At 42.0% G+C, this 24865-nt stretch overlaps 1 protein-coding gene across 1 annotated transcript in view; it reads right to left on the bottom strand.

Annotated features, from left to right (window-relative positions):
• PDE1C (phosphodiesterase 1C) overlaps window positions 1-24865 on the bottom strand; it is a 671297-nt gene that overhangs the window by 576043 nt on the left and 70389 nt on the right. The gene's annotated exons all lie outside the window — the stretch shown is intronic.

Genomic DNA, 24865 nt, shown 5'->3' with positions numbered 1-24865 from the left:
TTTAATTTTTTAATTGATTTTTGGTTTCAAGACAAAACAAAGATATTCAAGACAAATCAAAGATACAAACAAAACACACAACAAAAAATAGGAGCCAAAGCTGCTCCATTCTTCTCAGAAGTCTCGAAAGAAAAAGAGAGAAGAAGATAATCTTACAGATTATGTTAAGAAAAAGAAAGGTATATATAACTGCTATTTACAAAATTTACATAATTTTATACTATCTGATATAGAATATACTGTTACATGCATATTCTTTTGTTCAGCCAATCATAGAACTTATACCAAATTTTGTAATATTCCGAATCTTCTTGTCCCTTTAACTGCCTTGTCATCATATCCATTTCGGCGCAATCAGTAATCTTGTTGAGTATTTCTTCTTCTTTTGGGATTTCATCATCCTTCCATCTTTGTGCATAGGCTACCCTGGCTGCCGTTAAGATAAGTATTAATAAGTATTGAATTTCTTTTTTATATTTTTGAGAAGGTATACCTAATAGGAAGAGTTCTGGAGTCTTTCCCACTTCCTCTTGTATTATTTCTTTTAGCCATTTCTCGATTAGGTTCCAATAATATTTAGCTTTAGAGCAGGTCCACCACTATCTCTCTTTTGCATTTCCAACAATTTGGTTGGGAATTCGGACACACTGTTAGGTGGGCAAATGCCATCTGTGGAACATCTTCATCTGATTTTCTTTAAATGCTACAGACTTTGTTATCTGCCAATTGTATGTCCAAAGATTTTCCCATTTGTCCATATCTATTGAATGCCCAAAATTCCTACACCAGCTGATCATACTATCTTTTAACATATTGCTTTCCATTTTGAATCTTATTATATATAGGTTTTTCCGATTATTTTTTCTTGATTTTTCATGATTATTTTATCAAAGGTACATTTCCCTTTCTGAAAAAGGTAAATCTTTTTATCTGCTAAGAATCTTGTTTGGATCTGGGCATATGTCCACCAATCTATCTCCCTACCCATGTTATTTAGTTCTTGTCTAGTTTTTAGATCCAAATGGGGTTCTAAAAGATCTTTATATCTTAACACTGCTGTACTTTGTAATAAATTTGGCTGTCTTATTGCCTCGATTGGAGAGATCCATTTGGGCACTGCTAACACATGATCTTTCTTAACCTCTGTCCATACTTGTAGTGGGGAATTTCTGATTATATGTTTTTTAAAGTACTTGTGCACTTTGTATTTCTCATGCCACACAAAAGTGTGCCACCCCAGCATTAGATCATGGCCTTCTAAACATAAGACTCTACTATTTTCTAAGGCGAGCCAATCCCTGATCCGTACCATAGCAGCAGCTTGGTAGTACAATTTCTAGTTTGGTAGCCTAGTATTTTAGGTAAAATGTTTATCTTTATTGTTGATATTCTTCCTAAAAGGAAAAGTTGAAGATTATTCCATGCTTCCAAATCTTTTTTAATCTGGGCTAACAATTTAGTGTATTTTTCTTCTTTTAGAGAATAGGCTTTGGGGGTTATCGAGACACCCAAGTACTTCATCTTAGTTAAAGTTTCTAATTGGTTTATCTGCTCCACAGTCATGTTTTTTTGTTATCATATGCATTTTAGATTTATTGATTTTAAACCTGGCAACACTGCCAAATTGCTGTATCACGCCCATTAATTTTGGTATCATTGTCAAAGGTTCCCCCGTAATGAAAACTACATCATCAGCAAATGCTTGAACTTTGTAAATTTCCTTTTTAGTCTTTAAACCTTTTATTTCAATATCTTGTCTTATTTTAATTAGCATTGTTTCGAGTGTTAATATAAATAAAAGGGGGAAAAGAGGGCAACCATGTCTAACTCCTTTCCCTATCTCGAATTTGTCAGTTTGTTCCCCATTTATTATAATTTTATCTGTTTGTTTGACATATATGGAATCGATCAATTTACTAAAATTGCCCCTGAAATTCATCCTATCTAATTGTAATTTTAGGAATCTCCAATTAACATTGTCAAAGGCTTTTTTTGCATCTAAAAAGATTAGTGGCAAATGTTTTTCAGGGTGATATTCATAGTACAGTGATCCCTCGAGTATCGCGAGGGTTACGTTCCAAGACCCCTCGCGATACTCGATTTTTCGCAATATAGTAGTGCGGAAGTAAAAACACCATCTGCGCATGCGCGCCCTTTTTTTCCATGGCCGCGCATGCGCAGATGGTGTTTTTACTTCCGCACCTGGCCCAGGGAAGGTTCCTTCCGCCGGCCAGCAGCTGATCTGCTCGGCAGCGCCGCAAAGAGGAAACCCCGATCTTTGGCTCCTCGCTGCTGCTGCGCCCGCTGCTTGTCCGCCGCTTGTCCGCCCGCCGCTTGTCCACCCGCCGCTTGTCCACCCGCCGCTTCTCCGCCCGCCGCTTGTCCGGCCGCCGCTTGTCCGGCCGCCGCTTGTCCGGCCGCCGCTTGTCCGCCCGCCGCTTGTCCGGCCGCCGCTTGTCCGGCCGCCGCTTGTCCGCCCGCCGCTTGTCCGCCCGCCGCTTGTCCGCCCGCCGCTTGTCCCGGGTTGGGGGTTCGGGGGGTGCTGGGAAGCCCCCCAGGCCAGCTGCGACCTTTTAAAACAGCCGCGCCGCTTCCCAGCTGACTCCCGAAGCCAAACCCGGAAGTGGTTTTTTTAAAAATTAATTAATTAATTAATTTTTTTAAAAAATCGCGATATAGCGTTACGCGAAGATCGAGATCGCGAAACTCGAGGGATCACTGTATTCTAAAGTATTTATGATTGTCCTAAGATAATTTTTTCCTGCCTGCCTGGAAGAAAACCATTTTGGTGGTCATGAATTAAATTTTTTGTCTGGTTGAATATATAGAGACAAATATCTTTATAGTCGACATTCAGGAAGGATATTGGTCTGTAGTTTTCTATTTTTTCTTTTGGTGTTCCTGATTTTGGTATTAATGTGATCAGAGCTTCAGGCCAGGATATTGGAATTTTTGCATCTAAAATTATTTTATTGGGGATCTCTAACATATTTACCATAACTATATTACTATGTAGCTTGTAAAACTCTGCTGGGATTGCATTCGGGCCAGTAGCTTTATTATTCCTCTGTCTTTTGATTGTTTGTTGAAGTTCTGCCATTGTAATTGGGGAATTCAGTCTTTGTTGTTGTTTGTCTGTCAAAATAGGTAATTTTACTGAATCTAGAAAAATTTTAATTTTTGTTTCATTGAACTCTTCATATTGGTATAATTGTTTATAAGATTCTAAAGCTGTTAATTTATTTTTATCTGCCCTATATCTTATCCTTCCCTCTTTGTCTTCTAATTTATTAATTGTTTTTTATTCTTTTTGTTTTCTTAATTTGTAAGCCAACCAGCAACCAGATTTGTTTGCATTTTCAAAATAATCTTGTTTTGCCCTTTTTATTTTTGTCACTATTTCTTCTAGATCAATTAACTTTATTTTATGTTTTAGTAAATTCATTTTCCCTTTGACTTTGTCGATAATTGGGTCGTTTTGTAACTCCCTTTCTGCCTCTTTTAATTCTTGCTCTAGTTGTTGATACTGCCTCTTTTTCTCCTTATTCCTTTGCACAGTATAGGAGTGTGTCAAGCCGCGGATATAGGCCTTAGCCATATCCTATAAGTTTTGTGGTGAGGTTTCCTTATTTTTATTTAGTTTTTTAAAATTTCATTTCCTTTTCTTGCAATTTTATATATTGATTGTCTCTCAATATGTTACGATTTATTTTCCAATCATTTCATCTTTTAGCACCCTTCCATATCATCAACAATGGATTGTGGTCCACCCAGCTATTAGTTTCTATCTCAATACTTTTTATTTCATCTCACATATGAGCTGACACCCAAGCCATATCTATCTTAGTCCAGATCTTATGGGGGTTTAAGTAAAAGGTGTATTATTTTACTGAAGGGTGCCTTTCCTGCCAAATATCTTTTAAGACTAGTTCTTTGCTCATTTTCCAAAACGTTGTAGGAACAATTGTTTTCTTTTTTTTCTTTTCCCCCCCAAAATGGTATTAGTAATCGCATTGAAATCTCCGATTAGAATTGTGTTTTAAATCTTTAATTCTAATATCTTTTTGTGTAATTTTTCATATACAGTAGTACCTTATGATACAAACCCCTCATGATACGAACACTTCGAGATACGAACCCAAGGTTCAGAAAAAAATTTGCCTCTTTTTACGAACTTTTTTCACCTTACGAACCCACCGGAGATCGCAAAATGGCACTCCGTCCCCACCCCCACCCCTTTGCCATCCCTGTCTCCCTGAGCAAAGCACTGGGGAGGGAGGCAAGGGTCCTTCTGCTTCTCCCCAGCGCTAAAAAGAAAAATTGCCAGCGCTGCCGCTTTAAGTAATCGTGAGTCTCCCGTTCTCTCTCTCCCACCCGCCCCTTCGCCGTTTCTGTCTCCCTGAGCAAAGCGCTGGGAAGGGAGGCAAGGGTCCTTCTGCTGTTCCCCAGCGCTAAAAAGAAAAGTTGCCAGCGCTGCCCCTTTAAAGAATCGTGAGCCTCCCGTTCTCTCCCCCCCGCCCCTTCGCCGTTTCTGTCTCCCTGAGCAAAGCGCTGGGGAGGGAGGCAAGGGTCCTTCTGCTTCTCCCCAATGCTAAAAAGAAAAGTTGCCAGCGCTGCCCCTTTAAGGAATCCTGAGCCTCCCGTTCTCTCTCCCCCCCCCGCCCCTTCGCCGTTCCTGTCTCCCTGAGCAAAGCACTGGGGAGGAAGGCAAGGGTCCTTCTGCTTCTCCCCAATGCTAAAAAGAAAAGTTGCCAGCGCTGCTCCTTTAAGGAATCTTGAGCCTCCCGTTGTCTCTCCCCCTCCGCCCCTTCGCCATTTCTGTCTCCCTGAGCAAAGCGCTGGGGAGGGAGGCAAGGGTCCTTCTGCTTCTCCCCAATGCTAAAAAGAAAAGTTGCCAGCGCTGCCCCTTTAAGGAATCGTGAGCCTCCCGTTCTCTCTCCCCCCCCCGCCCCTTCGCCGTTTCTGTCTCCCTGAGCAAAGCACTGGGGAGGGAGGCAAGGGTCCTTCTGCTTCTCCCCAATGCTAAAAAGAAAAGTTGCCAGCGCTGCTCCTTTAAGGAATCGTGAGCCTCCCGTTGTCTCTCCCCCCCCCTTCGCCGTTTCTGTCTCCCTGAGCAAAGCACTGGGGAGGGAGGCAAGGGTCCTTCTGCTTCTCCCCAATGCTAAAAAGAAAAGTTGCCAGCGCTGCTCCTTTAAGGAATCGTGAGCCTCCCGTTGTCTCTCCCCCCCCCTTCACCGTTTCTGTCTCCCTGAGCAAAGCACTGGGGAGGGAGGCAAGGGTCCTTCTGCTTCTCCCCAATGCTAAAAAGAAAAGTTGCCAGCGCTGCTCCTTTAAGGAATCGTGAGCCTCCCGTTGTCTCTCCCCCCCCCCTTCGCCGTTTCTGTCTCCCTGAGCAAAGCACTGGGGAGGGAGGCAAGGGTCCTTCTGCTTCTCCCCAGTGCTAAAAAGAAAAGTTGCCAGCGCTGCCCCTTTAAGGAATCCTGAGCCTCCCGTTCTCTCTCTCCCCCCCCCCTTCGCCGTTTCTGTCTCCCTGAGCAAAGCACTGGGGAGGGAGGCAAGGGTCCTTCTGCTTCTCCCCAGTGCTAAAAAGAAAAGTTGCCAGCGCTGCTCCTTTAAGGAATCGTGAGCCTCCCGTTGTCTCTCCCCCCCCTTCGCCGTTTCTGTCTCCCTGAGCAAAGCACTGGGGAGGGAGGCAAGGGTCCTTCTGCTTCTCCCCAGTTCTAAAAAGAAAAGTTGCCAGCACTGCCCCTTTAAGGAATCCTGAGCCTCCCGTTCTCTCTCCCCCCCCCCGCCCCTTCGCCATTTCTGTCTCCCTGAGCAAAGCACTGGGGAGGGAGGCAAGGGTCCTTCTGCTTCTCCCCAGTGCTAAAAAGAAAAGTTGCCAGCGCTGCCCCTTTAAGGAATCCTGAGCCTTGCCTTAGAACGGAATAGAAACAGTTTGATCTTCGGCAGCTGGGCTGCCTCTCCTTTGCAATGATAGCGGAAGCTGCCTAGGTGAAAGTCCCGTCCTCCCCCCCCAAGGGCGAAGAGGACTCAGAACGGTTTCTCCTAGATGGGGCTGCTCAGGATTAGAGGGAGGAGAAGCAGCAGCCGGATTAGGACTCCGGATCGTTACTTCAATTGGGCGCCACTTCCTTGTCCGGGGAGAAAAGGGGGAGCATGTGACTGTCCCCACGGGCTCCAGAGGACGCTAAGGAAGGGGGCATCTAGTCAAGGGAGCCTTGTCTGAAGCTGAAGCGCCGGGATTCTCCTTTGCCGTCAGCGAAAACTTCTCCCTCTCCCCACGCATAATGCTTGCACGAATTATTTGCTTTCCCATTGATTCCTATGGGATACATTGTTTCATCTTACGAACTTTTCACCTTACGAACTTCGTCCTGGAACCAATTATGTTCGTATCATGAGGTATTACTATAATTTCTTTTAATTTTCATTAGGAGTGTAAATGGATATGATGACAAGGGGCTTATGGTCCATCTCTAAATGAAGTATTAGTACCCTACCATCTTGGTCGCTATATAATTGTTTGGAATCTATCAATTTGTCTACATACAGTATATAGCTAACCTCTTTTCTTTTGGTCAGCGAGACAGGTGTATAGTCTACCTAATCTAGGATTCTGTAAATATTTTTAATTAGTCTTCTTAATGTGGACTTCTTATAAGATGATCACCTTGGCTCTTTGTTTCTTGAGTTTTGTAAATATTTGATTTCTTTTTTAGGATTGGTTAGACCATTTATATTGATTGAAATTATTTTTAAATCTTCTGACATCTTTATTTATAGCATCTCTTCGCATCTCTGTGTTCTCTCAATCTACGAGTTTGTATTTCTTCTTGTTGTGGTTGTTTCTTTTTTGTCCCTTTTTGTTTTTCTTGCATAGTATGGACAGCGAGTCATTGCTCACAGTCGCTCATGCCCTCATCACCTCGAGGTTCGACTACTGCAATGCTCTCTATATGGGGCTACCTTTGAAAAGTGTTTGGAAACTCCAGATCGTGCAGAATGCGGCCACAAGAGCTGTCGTGGGCTACCTAGATTTGCCCACGTTTCTCCAACACTCTGCAGCCTGCAGTTTCTGGTCACAATTCAAAGTGTTGGTAATGACCTATGAAGCCCTACATGCTTCAAGATTATCATTTCTTTATCCTTACTTTCTGGTGAATTTTATCTGCACCTCCCTAGGGAGGTTATGTCTGTGAGCAAAGCTGGTTTGATGGTAAATCTCATCAAGTTCTTTGGTTATTTCTTGTGGGTCCATCTGCAGAATCTCTGCCAGTATTTCTGTCATCTTTGCTCCTAAGTACTCATCTTTTTCTTCTACAATATTCTGGAATCTTAGTCCGTACGAGGCACGTCCTAGTTCTAAGTATACTATGGCCTCATCCAAACCTCTTGTAGTGGCCTTGTTCTTTTGCTCTACCTTTTTTATTTTTCCTTCCACTGTTTTTAGTCTGTGTTCATTTTCCTGCAGTGTCTGTTGTATATTTTCAATTTTCTCATCCAGATTTCTCATCCTTGCTTTCATCTCGCCTATTTCTGCTTTCAAATCTTCATGTTGCAATCTTGATTCATTTCTGTTGTTGTCTAATGAGGATTGCATTTTTTGCATAGCTTCTTGCATAGCTAATAGAGTTTCTTGGATAGTTTGTAGGGTTGGTTGCAATGCGTATTTATCTTTTGAAAACATGCATGGTATCGACCTTTGGTGTGATGGTGAGTCTTGTGATGATAAAGATAGAGTAGATGTCTGTTTTTTGTTCATCTTTAAGTTTGTTGCTGTGCTGGACATAGTAAGCGATCCTTTAAGGTTTTTCCAGAGGAGCATTAAACTACTTATCCTTGGTTCTAATTAAATGTTACTACTTGATATACTTAATAAACTTAATATGCTATTAATTAATAGATTTAATATATTATTGAAAAGCTTATCTCTGTATACCAAATAAATCAGATTTTAGAAATTCATTAATATCCTAAGATTACTAGTGTAGACTTAATAAATTGGCAAAATTTATTATACTCTAAAAGACAAGGAAAGTAAGAAAATATAACACAGTAATTATTGCTTATTAATCAAAAAGACAGTTATTACTATTATTATATTACTATACCATATTACTATTATACAAATATTATCATATAGCAATCTTATAGATAGCAAAGGATTATAACAATATAGCCAGGAGGAGGGGGGAAAGATGCAACTTTAGCAATTCATCATATTCAACCAGAAACAAATAAAGACAACTAAAGAAGACTAAAAAAGAGGGAAGAGTGAAAGAGAGAGAAGAAAAGAAGAAAAAAAAGAAAGCAGAAGATAGGGGAAAAGGAAAAAATGAAGAGGAAAGGAAGAACAAAGATAATTCAAAGTATACTTAGAGTAGTCCAGTTACTTCGTCCCTCTTAGTAGATCCCCCCCCCAAAAAAAATATTTAAAAAAAATATGAAAAAAAAGAGATGAAAGAAGAAAAAAATTATCCTATTGAAACCCACAATCAGTATATTGGAGTCCAAAATTTATCAATAATGGCCAATCCAGTCTTTTTGCACTTTCACTTTAATTCGCAACAAAAGTGACGTCGTCACACCTAAATTCATCTTCTTCTTTCTGACACATCGATCTATCACCAACTCCGCCGGAGAATTTCACCAAGAGAGGATTAATCCAAATAGGAAATACAATGTCCAAAAAGAAAGTAAGGTTCCAAATTTAATCCAAAGTAAAATCCAAAATATATAATCCAGTGCCATGGATTAGTGCCATGAACACAGAAGTCCAGAAGAACGATTTCCTGTGCCCTGTGAAAGGTGGAGTTAACCTTAGGAATGAACGCTGGATCAAGTCTCAAGACTACTCTATCTGGGTGAAACCTGCACAAGTCTTGTCTTATGGATAAAGCCGAAATCTCGGAAACTCTTCTGGCTGACATAATAGCCACCAAAAAGACAGTCTTGAGAGTCAATATTCTCAGCGGTACTTGTCATAAAGGTTCAAAAGGAGGACCTGTCAAGGCATGTAACACCAAGGACAAATCCCAGGATGGCGACGTAACGTATTTGGTGCGAGACCTTTTTCCAGGCCCGCCTGCAGGAAACTCAAGACAATGAGAGGAGATGCCCTCTGAGGATCTACCTCCCTTTTTTTACAGAAGCTACAAAAAGCGGCCCAAGTCGCCTGATAGATCCTTCTTGTAGAAGGCCTGTGAGCCGCCTGTATAGTGTCAATGACCGTGTCTGGCAAGCGTTGGCGTTTTAGATGTTCCCGCTCAAGCGCCACACGGTCAGTTGCCACCACTGAGGTTCCGGGTGTGACATCGAGCCTTGGGTGAGGGAAATCCGGTGATCCGGGATTCTCCAGTGGGGCGACACTGAGAGCTCCATCAAATCTGCAAACCAGATGCGACGAGGCCAGTACGGGGCTAGCAGCAGCACCTCTGCTCTCTCTTTCAGTATCTTCCGCATCACCTTGGGGATGATGGAGACTGGCGGGAATGCGTACAGGAGACCTTGTGGCCACTGGAGCCTTAGTGCATTTACTCCTTCCGCTCCCGGAACAGGGAAGTGGGAGAAAAAACGGGGAAGTTGGGTGTTGCATTGGGTTGCGAATAGATCTACAACTGGTCTGCCAAACCTCCGTACAATGTCCTGGAATATCTCGGGATCCAGGTGCCATTCCCCGGGATCTAGGGTCTCTCTGCTCAGCCAGTCCGTGCACACGTTCTCCACTCCCGAGATGTGTTCTGCAGATATGGAAGCCAGATTGGCCTCCGCCCACCTGAGTAGGGATTCCAATTCCCTCATCAGTCTCTGTGATCGTGTTGCCCCTTGCCTGTTGATATGGGAGCGGGTAGAGACGTTGTCGGTCAAAATGAGAACATGATGACCTTTCACTAAGTGTGTGAAGCTGCGAAGGGCCAAGGAAACCGCCTTCAACTCCAGGAAATTGATATTGATATCCCGCAAGTCTGATGGCTCCCATAGGCCCTGGGCCATCTGTGACGATAGATGAGCTCCCCATACGGTCAAGCTGGCATCTGTGGTCACTGTAAGAACATTCCTCTCCAGGAACAAGGAACCCCTTCTCAACGCGGGGGACACCCACCACTGTAGAGATCTCCGTATGTTGGCACTTAGGAATACTCTTTGGTGAGAATGGCTGGACTTTTTCCTCTGAAAGGGCAAGAGGAACCACTGAAGTGGACGTAAGTGATACCTGGCCCATGGAAGGATATCGATGCATGAGACCAGGGTACCCAGCAATTTTGACAGAAAGGAGAGTCTGGGGCAGCGTTGGGAGCCCAAGTCCCGAATAAGTTTCCGGATCGTTGACTGCCTCTCCTGTGATAGGAAAACCATGCCCACTCTGGAATCTATGATCGTCCCCAGGTGTGCAAGGCATGTCGTGGGTGTTAAATGGCTTTTGTCCCAATTGACTGTAAAGCCGTGATTCTGAAGCGTCTGTATCGTCAGCTACAAGTCTCGGTATGCAAGGTCCCTTGTCTTGGAAAGTATCACAATGTCGTCTAGGTAGGCCATCAGGCGTACCGCTTGATGCCTGAGGCTGGCCGTGAGGACGTCCAGTAGCTTCGTGAACGTCCTTGGGGCCGAGGAGAGCCCGAATGGCATGGCTCTGTACTGGAAATGGGCCCCATCCAGACTGAACTTTAGGAACTGTCTGTGTGGTGGAAAAATGGAGACATGGAGATAGGCCTCCTTCAGATCTATGGAGGTCATATAATCTTTGTGTCTGATGGCTGCTAGTATAGATTTGAGAGAATGCATTCTGAACCTCCTGTACTTGACGTAGAGGTTCAGCTGGCGAAGATTTAGTATAAGACGGACTCCTCCCGACAACGTCGGGACAAGGAAGATTACCGAGTAGAAGCCCGTGCCTTGTTGATGTAGAGGAACCTCCTCTATGGCCCCAATCTCCAATAGGTGTGACACCTCTCGCTACAATAGTTCTTTCTTTTGAAGGTCCGCTGGAATGCGACAAGGGATAAAACATTGAGGTGGAGGGCAAACAAACTCGATCCTTAGGCCTTGCAATAACGTAGCGGTCGCCCAAGTGTCCGAGGATGTGGCTTCCCAGATGCCACCCAAGGGGATATTGTCTAGAGAGTCACTTGGTCCTCCTAAATCCCCTATTGGATCCTCTGAAGGGACGGCGGCTCTGAAAGGACTTGTTACGGTCAGACTGTGAGGACCTATCCGATCTAAAGGACCCCTGGCCAAAGGACGCCTGAAAGTATGGCCTCGATGCCTGGGTATTGGTCGAGGAGGACTCTGCTCGAAAGGGCTGCCGTCTTTGATAAGGGGTAAAGCGTTTGTCTTGCCTTTTGTTTGATCTGGGCATAATTTTCTTCTTGTCCTTGTCTTCTATCAAGACATCATCTAGGACCTCTCGGAAGAGTTTCTTGCCCTTGAAAGGGGAAGAGGCAAGTGCCCATTTGGATTTGACATCCGCTTGCCAATTTCGGAGCCAAATGAGTCTGGGTGAAGCCACAGAAGAGGCCATTGCTCTTGACGCAAACTTAGCTGCATTAACTGTGGCATCTGCTGAAAACTCTGTGGCCGCCAACAGTTTATTGAGGTCCTGTCAAGGCCTCCCATCCTCTGGATCCACTCTGGATTGGATCTCCTGAATCCAGAGAATTGTGGCTCTGTTGAAAAACGAAGCCGCAGATGCAGCTCTCAGGGCCCAGGCCGCCATCTGGTGGGTTCTGCAAACAACGTTGTCTGCCCTCTTGTCCTCAGCTCTCAATCCCTCCTGAGATTCGGATGGGACGAGGGCATTAGAGACCAAGCTGGTCATAGGCTTGTCTACCGACGGGAATTCTAGGAGATCCTCCATTGGTTGGTCAAAGGTATAAAACCTACGGTCCAGATTAGATGGACCCTGGGCCGTCGCCGGGTCCTCCCATGGGCGTTGGATCGTTTCTAGAAACAAGTGTGAAGATGGGATATTCACCGTCTCTTGTTTGGGAAATACAAACAGGCCTCCCGCAGGTTGAGTCGATGCTGATGGTGCCCCTTGACTTCCCTCTCCTGCTTGGTCAATGGTCAATTTCGCCTTATTAAGCAGGACCTTGAAAAGAGAGGTCTTAAATAGGCCAGTAAATAAGGGTTGTTCTGGTGGCTGCTCATCACCTGACAAGTCATCCTCTGTATCGCTAAAATTGTCTCTGGAAGAGGCCTCCTCATCCATAGACCCCATCAAGGACTGAGTGGCTGGAGCTGTCCAGGGATCTCTAAACCTCAGTTGGTTAGGTGCTGCTGGGAGCTGCTGTTGTTGTTGCGCTCCCATAGCCAGTCCCTGTGTATAAGCATTAGCAATTAAGTCCTGCAATGCCTGGGGCATGCTTTGCCATGTGTCCTGCGTATTGCGCCAACCAGCAGCCATTGGGGTGAATGTGGCTGACTGGGCTGGTCCATATTGCGAAGTCATGGGGACCTGAGGGCCTGTAAAGGTGCTAGGCCAAGCTGAAGGGTGTCCTCCCAGGCTATAAGTCTCAGGCCTAGTTGAAGGCCTTGGTTGAATGACCCTCTCTGGGGACCAATCCCTCTCTGAGGCTGAGCCTACAACCCCTGGCATGAACATGGGGGAGGCTGGTGGAGGGATGGCACTGAGGGGCTGAGTTAATAATGGAGCAGGCCCTGCCACTTTTTGAGAGGCCTCCAGCTGCTTTTCAAGCGCTTTTATACGCTTTTCCGCCTCTCTGAGAGAAGCCCCTTGAGAGGACTTCACTTTCTGGGTCCTCTCCTTGGGAGTACTGGGCCTATTGATGCTGGCCTCCTCCCCGGCCTGGGATGATTGCTCTGCCATTCCTAGCCCTGAACTCACAGTAAAATTCCTCGAGTTAAACGATCTGCTTCTCACTCCGACACAACCGTTACAAGAATGCAGATCTGCTCAGTAGCCAGGTCTCCACAGCGCCTGCATGTCTCCAGGCAGTATAACCTCCGGTGGTGGTATGTGCTCCTAAGGAGTCTAACCCCCACCTTTGCAGTTCTGGGAGGAGGCCTCATTAAAATGGCCACCAGGAGGTTGCCATGGCAACCCTGCAAAACTTTGGGTGCGAATCAGCCACCTCGGCCGATTTTGTGCCTCCAAAATGGCCACCGCTCGTAGCCTTGACAACCGGTGGGACTCTTTCCCGCCCGCCGGTTCTGTGTTCGGCGAATTTTAGGGCAGCATCTGATGCCGGCTGGCCTCTCCGCCTCTGCCTCCTTTGACTCTGAGTCAATCTGGGCGATCCGTTTTTCGGCGCCCTCGATCAGCGCAGTGGTTGGGGGGGCGCGGCTGGCGATCCTCCCCTTCTTCAGGCCTTATTTCATTCTGTCAAATCGGCCCTGTGCCATATCCGCCACAGGGGGGCGGACCCCCCCAAGGCGTTAGACACCTCCTCGTTCACCGGGCGCTACCGCGGAGGCAGGCAACCCAGGAGCTCTCACTGGCACCCACAAGGACTCCCTCGCTTGTGGGAAGAAGCCAAGATGAGCTGCAGTCCACAGGGTTAAGCTCACTGGAAGTCTTGAACCCTGGCTGCACAAGGAATATTCCCCCCAGCTGCACCTGTAAGAGAAGGAAAAGAAAGGAAATAATTAGTAAAAAACAGTCACAATAATAATACAATAAACAAAGTTAAAGATAGAGAACAAACTCAAAAGTCCCTTTACTGCGACTGAGTTTTTTAGACTGGAGGGCTAAGGGGGTGGTGCCTGTCTAATATTTAAACTAAACTCAGTCCCTACCAATCAGACTGAAGAATAACCCATCCTGGACTCTCCTTGCAAGTGCATTGGAGAAGACTGGGGAGCATCGTCTCCCTGATGAACTGCTCTCCTTCCTGGAGGATTTCTTCCCACTGACCACTGCTGCTGCCATGCCTCACAGGACCCAGCCCTGCGTCCACCCCCATGGTAGGCCCAGAGAGCGTGGCACTCATCCAGTGTGTGGGAGGCACCACTGCTGCTGCAGCTGGCCGGTGACAACAGGGCTGGATCTTGCAAGGCACGGAAGCAGCGATGGTCAGTCCCAGCCAAGAACCACCAGTGGGAAGAAATCCTCCAGGAAGGAGAGCAGCTTGTTGGGGAGACTCTGGCAAGCAGGTGATGGAATGATGGTGGAACGTCATCTCTCTGACAAACTCTGTCCTTCCTGGAGGATTTCCTCCCACTGGCAGTTCCCGGCCACCACTGCACCTCACAGGACCCAGCCCCACAGCCACCCCCACAGTGGGCACAGAGAGTGTGGTGCTTGTCCAACGGACATGGGGCGCCTCTGCCGCTGCTGCCGCTGTGGCATGGGGCAGGATCCTGTGAGGCAGGCCAGCAGTGGTGATCAGTCCCAGCTGGGAGCCGCCATCAGGAAGAAATCCTCCAGGAAGGAGAGCTGCTCATTGGGGAGACTCTGGTAAGCGGGCGATGGGGGCAAAAGGGGAGCATCGTCTCTCCAATAAGCTGCTCTTCTTCCTGGAGGATTTCTTCCTGCTGGTGGCTCCTGCCTGGGACTGCTTCAGGGCACAACTCTGTGCATGTGCAGGGAGCTGAAGGGAGGGTGGGCATTTTAGTAGGCCTGCAAATGGCTGCCCTTTATTGCATATATATATATATTGCTAAATTTATATTATTAGCATATGTAAATTGCATGCAATTTGGTTTGGAGTTAAGTAGATCATTCCAATCATGCTAAATTTATAATGATCAGGTTTAGATAATATGAGTCTATGATTGTTATAGGATGAATGTGGAAGCCTGTTTTTAATAATCCTGGGGTTTTAGAATCAGATTTTATGTTTGGGCATCTTATATGTTGTATTTTGTATTTATTCTTGTTTTGAAAGCCACTCTGAGTCTACAGAGAAGGGTGGCATAAAAATCCAAACAAATGAATAAATAAAATGATCAGATAATTACTTTGAACATTCACATATTATTTTTATCATATCTATTGATATAGTATTTAATGAGCTCAAATCTTTAATTCTCTGTGTATGTATGCATTAGTGAAATATTTTTAACCAATAGCAAGTATAATTTAATAAACTGTGCTACTTCTCTACAAAAATTTAATCCTGTAATCTTCTTAATTCAGACATATGTTTCCGGGTTTCTGATGTGTCTTCAACCACTACCAAAATTCATTTCTCAAGTATAAATTGAGAAAATAATCCTCAAAAGGAATAAACTCGGTTCTCTGTAATTATGCAATAATATTTTTCCAAGAGCTAACATGACAATAATTTTGAAAATGCATGTGATAGTTGTGCTCTATACATCTGATCAAATCTATGAGTCTTTTTTCTCTAGAAATAAACTATCAGGATGTTCAAATGACTTATTCGGAAAAATACATTCAAGTTCAGTCATTTTTAAAGAATTAAATAGCTTGAAATCAATGCAATAATTTTGCTAAAACAGTTTAACTGTTTTGGGTTTTTTTCTTCTCCCAAAGCTGATCATTTTTACTCTTGCCAACTATCAATCAAGCATCCACCAAAATCCTGGGGAATTTTCAATGCTTGTGTCATTTCAGATTTTTCACTTATTGTTTTCGCTTTGGAGAGAGAGAGGAAAGGATGTTATTAGAAAAAAGTGAAGAAAATAAAATTGATTATGGACTGAATTCAAAATATTTCTTTCCACAACTGATTTGAATTGTCAGTACTATTGTTGTCAAATTGAATAGTGCATGAATTTTTGATGGATTAAAAAACAACCATCTTACCAAATGCACATAAACATTTTTTTCCATAACTATATTGCAAAGCAATGGACTTCAATCAAAAAATATATGGACTCCAGAGAGTTAATTCAATTCAGGCAAAGTTCAGTGCCCTGTTTGCTTGTAAAATGGAACAACAATCTTTTTCACTAGGGTATATTCAGTTTAATATTTTCCAACAACACAAAACTATTCCCCTTGGTTCTTTTGCTTTGCTGTGGAGTAAGTGAAATGCAATAACATTATACAAAAGTGAAATGGAATAACACTCTACAAAACTAACATCATAAATTAGATGAAAAAAGCAAATACAAGAAGTTATGATTTATAAGTCCATCTAGCTTTTCATTAACTCTGATAGGCACAATTTCTGCTGCCTGATATTTAAATAAGATTAAATAGGCCTAAGGTTTAACTTTAGCACATAAATTGTGCTTTATCACTGAATTATAGTTATACAATCCGGATTTAACCATTAGTATGAGCTATCTATAAGTTATTGGAACTTAACTGAGATTCTAGAAAGAGTGCAGAGAAGAGCAACAGAGACGATTAGGGCACTGGAGGGTAAAATATATGATGAACAGTTGCAGAAAGTCTAGTGACTAGTCTAGTGAAGAGAAGGACCAAGGAAGATATGACTGCAGTGTTCCAATACGTGAGGGGCTACCACTGAGACAAGGGAATCAAGTTATTTTCCTGAAGGTCAGACAAGGAATAATGGATGGAAACTGAACAAGGAGATATTCAATTTGAAATAAAGAGAATTTTTCTGACAGTGAGAACAATCAACCAATAGAACAACTTGCCTTCAGAAGTTGTGGGTGCTTCATCTCTGGAAGCTTTCAAAAAGAGACTAGGCTGACAAAAATGATATAGGGTTTGCTTGGGCAGGGACAGTGAAGGGTTGCTTTTCTTACCTTCTACCAAAGCTCCCTCAGGGCCATTGCAGGTGTGCACATGCCCGTCGGCTCAAGATTTGGCTTCTGCACATGCGCAGCAAGCCAAATGTCATGCAAGGATGCATGCAAGAGTGAGATTTTGGCTATTTTCACCAATATTTTTGCTTCCACACATGCACAGATGCAAAAAATCAACAAAAATAGCCAAAATCTCACTCTTGCGTGCATTCTCATATGAGATTTGGCTTGCTGTGCATGTGCAGAAGCCAAATTTTGAGCCAACAGGCATGTGCGTACCTGCGATGGCCTCTGAGGGAGCTCTTTCACATGTAAAAGCCAAATCTGGTGCAGGGGTATTTCAGGGGCATGCAGTTCCGCACGCATCCAGGATTTTTACTACTGGAGCTGTACACCTGGGGAGCACCAGTGGCTGCCCGCCACTTGCCAGGGGGTTGGACTAGATAACCAGTAAGATCCCTTCCAATTCTGTTAATCTGTATCTATTTGTAACTAAATGTATTTATCCAAAACTGGGATTTTAAAAATAGTCATGCTTCTTAGCTGCACACAAGTACACATTGCTTCTCAAAATCAACACAGACTGTGGAAACTTCACACTGGATTTTAAGCATCATGCAGTGTGTGCCTCTTCATTGTTCCTTCATACTCAAGGTCCTTGATTCCAAATAAGATGCAAATGTTTCCACAGCCTGTGTTGATTTGGGGAATCATGTCATCTGCTGGTGTTGGTCCACTGTGCTTCATTAAGTCCAGGGTTAATGCAGTCAGTTACCAGGAGATTTTGGAGCACTTCATGCTTCCTTCTACAGACGAGTTTTATGGGGATGCTGACTTCATTTTCCAGCAGGATTTGGCACCTGCCCACACTTCCAAAAGCACTAAAACCTGGTGCGCTTGATTGGACAGCAAACTCACCTGACCTGAACTCCATAGAGAATCTATGGGGCATTGCCAAGAGAAAGATGAGAGACATGAGGAGACTGAACAATGCAGAAAAGCATAAGGTCGCTATTGAAAACATCCTGATCTTCCATAAGACTTCAACAGTGCTACAGGTCTGATATTGTTCTATGTACAATCTTTGTTTTATTGATTGCATATAATATTCCAATTTTCTGAGATGGTGGATTTGGGGTTTTCATGAGCTGTACCCCATAACCATCACAATTATGACAAATCACAGCTTGAACTTTCTTGCCTTGCATGTAATGAGTCTCCCTCACATATTACATTTTACCTTTTAAGTTGCATTACTGTAATAAAAGAACTTTTGCTCTATATTCTAATTTTTTGAGTTTCACCTGTATCTCTTTTTAGATGCAACCTAAATTTTACTTGTCCTTTTATAGTATATCACATTTTGCATAGTTTGATCACTCACTTTGAAATCCAACCCCCAACACAAGGCCAATCTCAAAGGTAAACTATTAAATGCTAGAAGTTTAGTCAACAAGATATCTGAATTCCTCCTTCTACTCGACACCTCCAACTTTCATATAATTTTTATATGCGAAACATGGCTAAATGCTTCCTATCCAGACTCCACTATCACATCAAAAAACTACCATGTTTTCTGCTCAAACTGTGAATCCCGCAGAGGAGGCGGAGTAGCTATATTCTACAAAAAATCACTGAACCTAAAAATCCTCAAAGTTGCACAGAATTTATTGGTGCCTGAAATTATTGTCTGTGATTTGTCCCTAAATACCACAATTCGCTTCTTACTCTGCTACAGAGCCCCGGACTACGACATCGAACATGCTAACAAATTATCCACATTACTAACGTGGGCAACCAACTGCCGATACCCCATTATCTTCCTCAGAGACATCAACCTACCACACATTAACTGGTCCTTAAATGAATGCAGCACGGAACTCATCCATTCTACTATATATAATACCGTCACCTATCTGGGACTCGACCAACTAGTAACTAACAATGCCAGACTTGATAACTGTCTGGATCTCACCTTCTGCAACAACAAAAGTGCAATATATGGCTTACAAAATAACAGAACCATTTTCCAACAGCGACCACAGCATGATAAACTTCAGTCTCAACCTAAGCCACACTATGATCCACCAAAATAATACAACACCAAAATTCAATTTCAAAAAAGCAAACTACGAACTCAATGAAGCCCACCTCTCAACATTAAACTGGAAAACTCTATTCTCTGAATGCTATACTACTGCTGACCTCTACAACACATTCCTACTCAAAATGAAAATTATCATCAGACTTCATGTACCTCTAACATGTACCATAAACAAAAAAAATAACCTCCCCATTTCAATAAGAAAATTACAAACAAGAAAAAATCTCTGGAATAAAAACAAAAAAGGACAAGTTTTCAACTTCAAAAGCCGATATAAAAGCATTTGCAATCAAATACAAGCAGAATGCCTTAACTACTACAGCAAACAAGAAGAAAATCTCCCATGCTGCAAATCTAATAGAGCTTTCTACAACTTTGTCAACAATAAACTCAAAGACTCTAGACCTATCCCACCTCTCAAAGGGACCTAGCAACAAAGAATACCATGATGATTCATCCAAAGCCAACCTCCTCAAACTCTTTCTTTGGCTCTGTCTTTGTTAACAGCAATGGCTCATCCCCCAATTTTCATCAATCGCACCTCAAACTCCCTCAACGACACAAGTAGCCTTCACTGAAGACCGAGTTGAAAAAGCATTACGTGACCTTAAACCTTCTCTATCAGTCAGACCTGATGGTCTATGTGCTTACTTCCTAAAAAAGCTCTCTTCTGCCATAGCTAAACCACTAAACATAATTTTCGAAAAATCCTTCAGAACCAGCACACTTCTAAGTTATGGTCGAAAGCAATGGTCATACCCATCTTCAAAAAAGGAGACCCCTCTCTTGTCAATAATTACAGACCATTTCACTATGCTGCGTCACATGCAAAGTCATGGAATCAATTATAAACCAATAAATTATTCTCCATCTAGAAACTAATAATTTGCTCTCTAAAAAACAATTTGGTTTCAGAAAAAAGCTATCCTGCAACCTGCAGCTCCTCCACTGCAAAAATATATGGACAACTCATCTAGATCAAAAGAAATCTATAGATGCAATTTATATCGACTCCTGCAAAGCCTTTGATTCAGTAGTCCACGACAAACTACTCCTAAAACTCAAATCCTATGGCATCCCAGGATCCCTCCATAGCTGGATTACAGCATTCCTGTCAAACAGACAACAGGTGGTCAAAATAGGAAGCACCATATCTACCCCCGTCCCAGTTAAAACCTGTGTTCCCCAAGGTAGTGTACTGGGACCAATGCTCTTCATTCTCTACATCAATGACCTTTGTGATTACATCACAAGCAACTGCGTCCTCTTCACCGAAGATGTAAAACTCTTCAACACCACCGATAACGCAACTACTCTCCAAAAAGACCTGAACTCTGTTTCTCAGTGGTCTAACACATGGCAACTCCAAATCTCAACTAGCAAATGCTCTGTCCTACACATTGGGAAGAAGAATCTGAACTCCAAATACGAACTGAATAATCAAATTATAACGGATAATCCCCACTCAGTTAAAGACCTCAGTATACTAATAACAAAAGATTTAAGTGCCAAAGCCCACTGCAACAACATAGCCAAGAAGGCTTCAAGAGTTGTAAGCCTAATCCTACGTAGCTTCTGCTCTGGCAATCTCTTACCAGAGCTTACAAAACTTTTGCCAGACTCATCCTCGAATACAGCTCATCTGTATGGAACCCATATCGCATCTCAAACATTAACACCCTTGAAAATGTCCAAAGATATTTCACCAGAAGAGCCCTTCACTCCTCCACTCAAAATAGAATACCCTACGAGATTAGACTTTCAATCCTGGGCCTAGAAAGCTTAGAACTAAGATGCCTTGAACAAGATCTAAGTATTGCCCACAGGATCATATGCTGCAATGTCCTGCCTGTCGGCGACTACTTCAGCTTCAACCACAACAACACAAGAGCACACAACAGATTTAAACTTAATATTAACTGCTCCAAAGTTGACTGTAAAAAATATGACTTCAGTAACCGAGTTATCGAAGTGGGGAACTCATTACTGGACTCCATACTGTCATCCCCAAGCCCCCAACACTTTACCCTTAGATTATCTATGGTTGACCTATCCAGATTCCTAACAGGTCAGTAAGGGGCAAGTATAAGTGCACTAGAGTGCCTTCCATCTCCTCTCCTATTGCTCTCCCATATCTCCTATACCTTTCTTCTATTCCTATATCTCTTCTTCTATTCTTTCATTGATATGTTCTATTACTATATCTTCTTTTCTATTATTTCTTAGATATATTTTACTATGAGTATCTCCTCTATAACCTTCATCATGTATTTTACTGTGTGTGTGTGTGTGTGTGTGTGTGTGTGTATATACATATATATATATGTATGTAGATTGTTCTGAGTTCGGGTTTTGCCCTGTGTAATATTTTGCATGTTTATGCGACGTTTCAGTGAAATCACATTCACCATCATCAGGCTGAAGTTTCCAAGCTTCGTGCTGTTGTAAAATGGAATGTCATTTCTTCCTAGTATATAGTGTGGGGGTGGAGATTTGGTTTGAATGTAGCAAATAGATTGGGTGATTATGTTTCAGTGATCTGATTGGTTGGTATAATCATAATTATTAGAAGGATTGACATGGTGATTTTTATGAAGTGTTTTTTGTTTAAGGCTGGTTTCCAGATTTCAAAATTCCAAATTCATAATTATTAGAAGGATTGACATGGTGATTTTTATGAAGTGTTTTTTTTTGTTTAAGGCTGGTTTCCAAATTTCTGGTATATATATATATATGTGTGTGTGTGTATGTATATATATATGTGTGTGTATATATATATATATGTGTGTGTGTGTATGTATATATATATATATATATATATATATATATATATATATTATATGTGTGTGTGTATATATATATATGTATATATATACATATATGCACACTCACACCACCACCCCGCACAAATCACCTCAGTGGCCAAAACTCTCATCACCAGAACCAAACGCTTAGCTGACCATGAGCACTTAAAAACTGAATTGAACAAACTCAAAGATGTATTAATTTCTAATGGATTCGAAGAGAAAACAATCACAAATCTAATCAAAAAAGAGACACCCCCCAAAAAACAAGATCAAGAACAGGACAATGGTACCACCATCCTCCCTTACATCAAGGGCACCACAGACAAAATTAGTAAAATCCTGCACAAACATAACATCAAAACTTCATTTTGCACCAACCAAAAAATATCTAATATCCTAAGGAGCCCCAAAGATAAAATCCAATTGGAATACCAAGGAATCTATGAAATCCCTTGCAAAACATGTGCAGCCACATACATTGGACAAACCAACCGAAGAGTAAGTGCACGCCTTGCAGAACATGTGAATGCAGTTAAAAAAGAAGATAAGACTTCCTCCCTTGTCCAGCACATTAAAAAAACAGGGCACAAAATTGACTTTGAAAAAACTAAATTACTTCACAAAACAGAGAATTTATATAGAAGAATTTCTCTAGAAGCCATAGAAATTGAAAGGAGCCCCCTTTGCATGAATAAAAGAGATGACACGTCCCGCCTACCAGAAATTTGGAAACCAGCCTTAAACAAAAAAACCACTTCATAAAAATCACCATTCAATCCTTCTAATAATTATGAATTTGGACTTTTGAAATTTGGAAACCAGCCTTAAACAAAAAACACTTCATAAAATCACCATGTCAATCCTTCTAATAATTATGATTACACCAACCAATCAGATCACTGAAACATAATCACCCAATCTATTTGCTACATTCAAACCAAATCTCCACCCCCACACTATACACTAGGAAGAAATGACAGTTGCAGACATTCCATTTTACAACAGCACGAAGCTTGGAAACTTCAGCCTGATGATGGTGGATGTGATTTCACCGAAACGTCGCATAAACATGCAAAATATTACACAGGGCAAAACCCGAACTCAGAACAATCTACATACATATACCCGTGAAAATTTACGAAAACAAATATCTTACCTCTACGGGGAGGACACTTTCCTACTGACTAGGACCTATGAAAAACTTGAAGTCAGAAAAGCCTCCATCTTATGTGATCTCACATTCCTACGCAACTGCAGGGACAAAAGAATAATTCCCAAATACTTCCAACTAAAATTCCACCCAAAACCCCCAACCATTGAGAGGATCCTAAAAAGAACTGAATTAGCCCTAATCAGAAATGAACTCCACAAAAAAAGATTCATACTTGATGAAATCAACAAAAGTCTACTCTCTCTTCACCTTAAAATCAGCAACCAATTACACCCTATACTCTGGGATAAATTCAAACAAATATCAATCTGGAGAGCAGAAACAGAAACCCAATATAAGACAGACACACATAATTAAAAAAAACAAACTCCAAAAACTAGAAATACAGCAGAAACCCAGCCCTCCACAACAACTTATGACCAAAACAGTACATAACATATCAGACAGGATACTCACCACTACAGAAACCAATATTCTTTCAAAAGGATTCAATTTTGCAATAACTCCAAAACGCATCCCAACTGAAAACATCATATGTGGAATTGAAACAAATCTAAATAAAATAAACCCAGATACAGCCAACAAAATCAGACTTGAAGTCACTAATATTCTCTGCTCTAGCAAACCTCCTAGAAGCAACATACAAAAGGAGGAACGAGATGCACTTATCAATTTGAAGAAAGACAACGATATAATCATCCTCCCAACCAATCAAATCATTAAAACATAGTCACCCAATCTATTTGCTACATTCAAACCAAATCTCCACCCCCAACACTATATATAAGGAACAAATGGCAGTTGCAAACATTCTATATCTACAGCAGCACGATGATGGTGAATGTGATTTCACTGAAACGTCGCATAGACACTCAAAATATTACACGGGGCAAAACCCAAACTCAGAACAATCTACATACATATACCCATGAAAATCTACGAAAACATATAATGGTCTTGGTATATTCGGGTTTCTTCCCGTGTAGGATTTGGAAATTTCTGACGACGTTTCGATGTGGTCCCACTCGTCATCTTCAGGCTGGTGTTTCTGTCCTTGTTCTAGGGCAAACATCTATGAAAACACATATATATATATATATATATATATATATATATATATATATACATACATACATACATACATACATACATACATACATACATATATATATACATATGTAGATTGTTCTGAGTTCGGGTTTTGCCCTGTGTAATATTTTGCATGTTTATGCGACGTTTCGGTGAAATCACATCCACCATCATCAGGCTGAAGTTTCCAAGCTTCGTGCTGTTGTAAAATGGAATGTCTGCAACTGTCATTTCTTCCTAGTGTATAGTGTGGGGGTGGAGATTTGGTTTGAATGTAGCAAATAGATTGGGTGATTATGTTTCAGTGATCTGATTGGTTGGTGTAATCATAATTATTAGAAGGATTGACATGGTGATTTTATGAAGTGTTTTTTGTTTAAGGCTGGTTTCCAAATTTCAAAAGTCCAAATTCATAATTATTAGAATTATTGAATGGTGATTTTTATGAAGTGGTTTTTTTGTTTAAGGCTGGTTTCCAAATTTCTGGTAGGCGGGACGTGTCATCTCTTTTATTCATGCAAAGGGGGCTCCTTTCAATTTCTATGGCTTCTAGAGAAATTCTTCTATATAAATTCTCTGTTTTGTGAAGTAATTTAGTTTTTTCAAAGTCAATTTTGTGCCCTGTTTTTTTAATGTGCTATCTTCTTTTTTAACTGCATTCACATGTTCTGCAAGGCGTGCACTTACTCTTCGGTTGGTTTGTCCAATGTATGTGGCTGCACATGTTTTGCAAGGGATTTCATAGATTCCTTGGTATTCCAATTGGATTTTATAGATTCCTTGGTATTCCAATTGGATTTTATCTTTGGGGCTCCTTAGGATATTAGATATTTTTTGGTTGGTGCAAAATGAAGTTTTGATGTTATGTTTGTGCAGGATTTTACTAATTTTGTCTGTGGTGCCCTTGATGTAAGGGAGGATGGTGGTACCATTGTCCTGTTCTTGATCTTGTTTTTTGGGGGGTGTCTCTTTTTTGATTAGATTTGTGATTGTTTTCTCTTCGAATCCATTAGAAATTAATACATCTTTGAGTTTGTTCAATTC

This window comes from Erythrolamprus reginae, chromosome Z (genome assembly GCF_031021105.1).
Source record: "Erythrolamprus reginae isolate rEryReg1 chromosome Z, rEryReg1.hap1, whole genome shotgun sequence".
NCBI lineage: Eukaryota > Metazoa > Chordata > Lepidosauria > Squamata > Dipsadidae > Erythrolamprus > Erythrolamprus reginae.
This window is presented reverse-complemented; position numbering and strand designations above follow the sequence as displayed.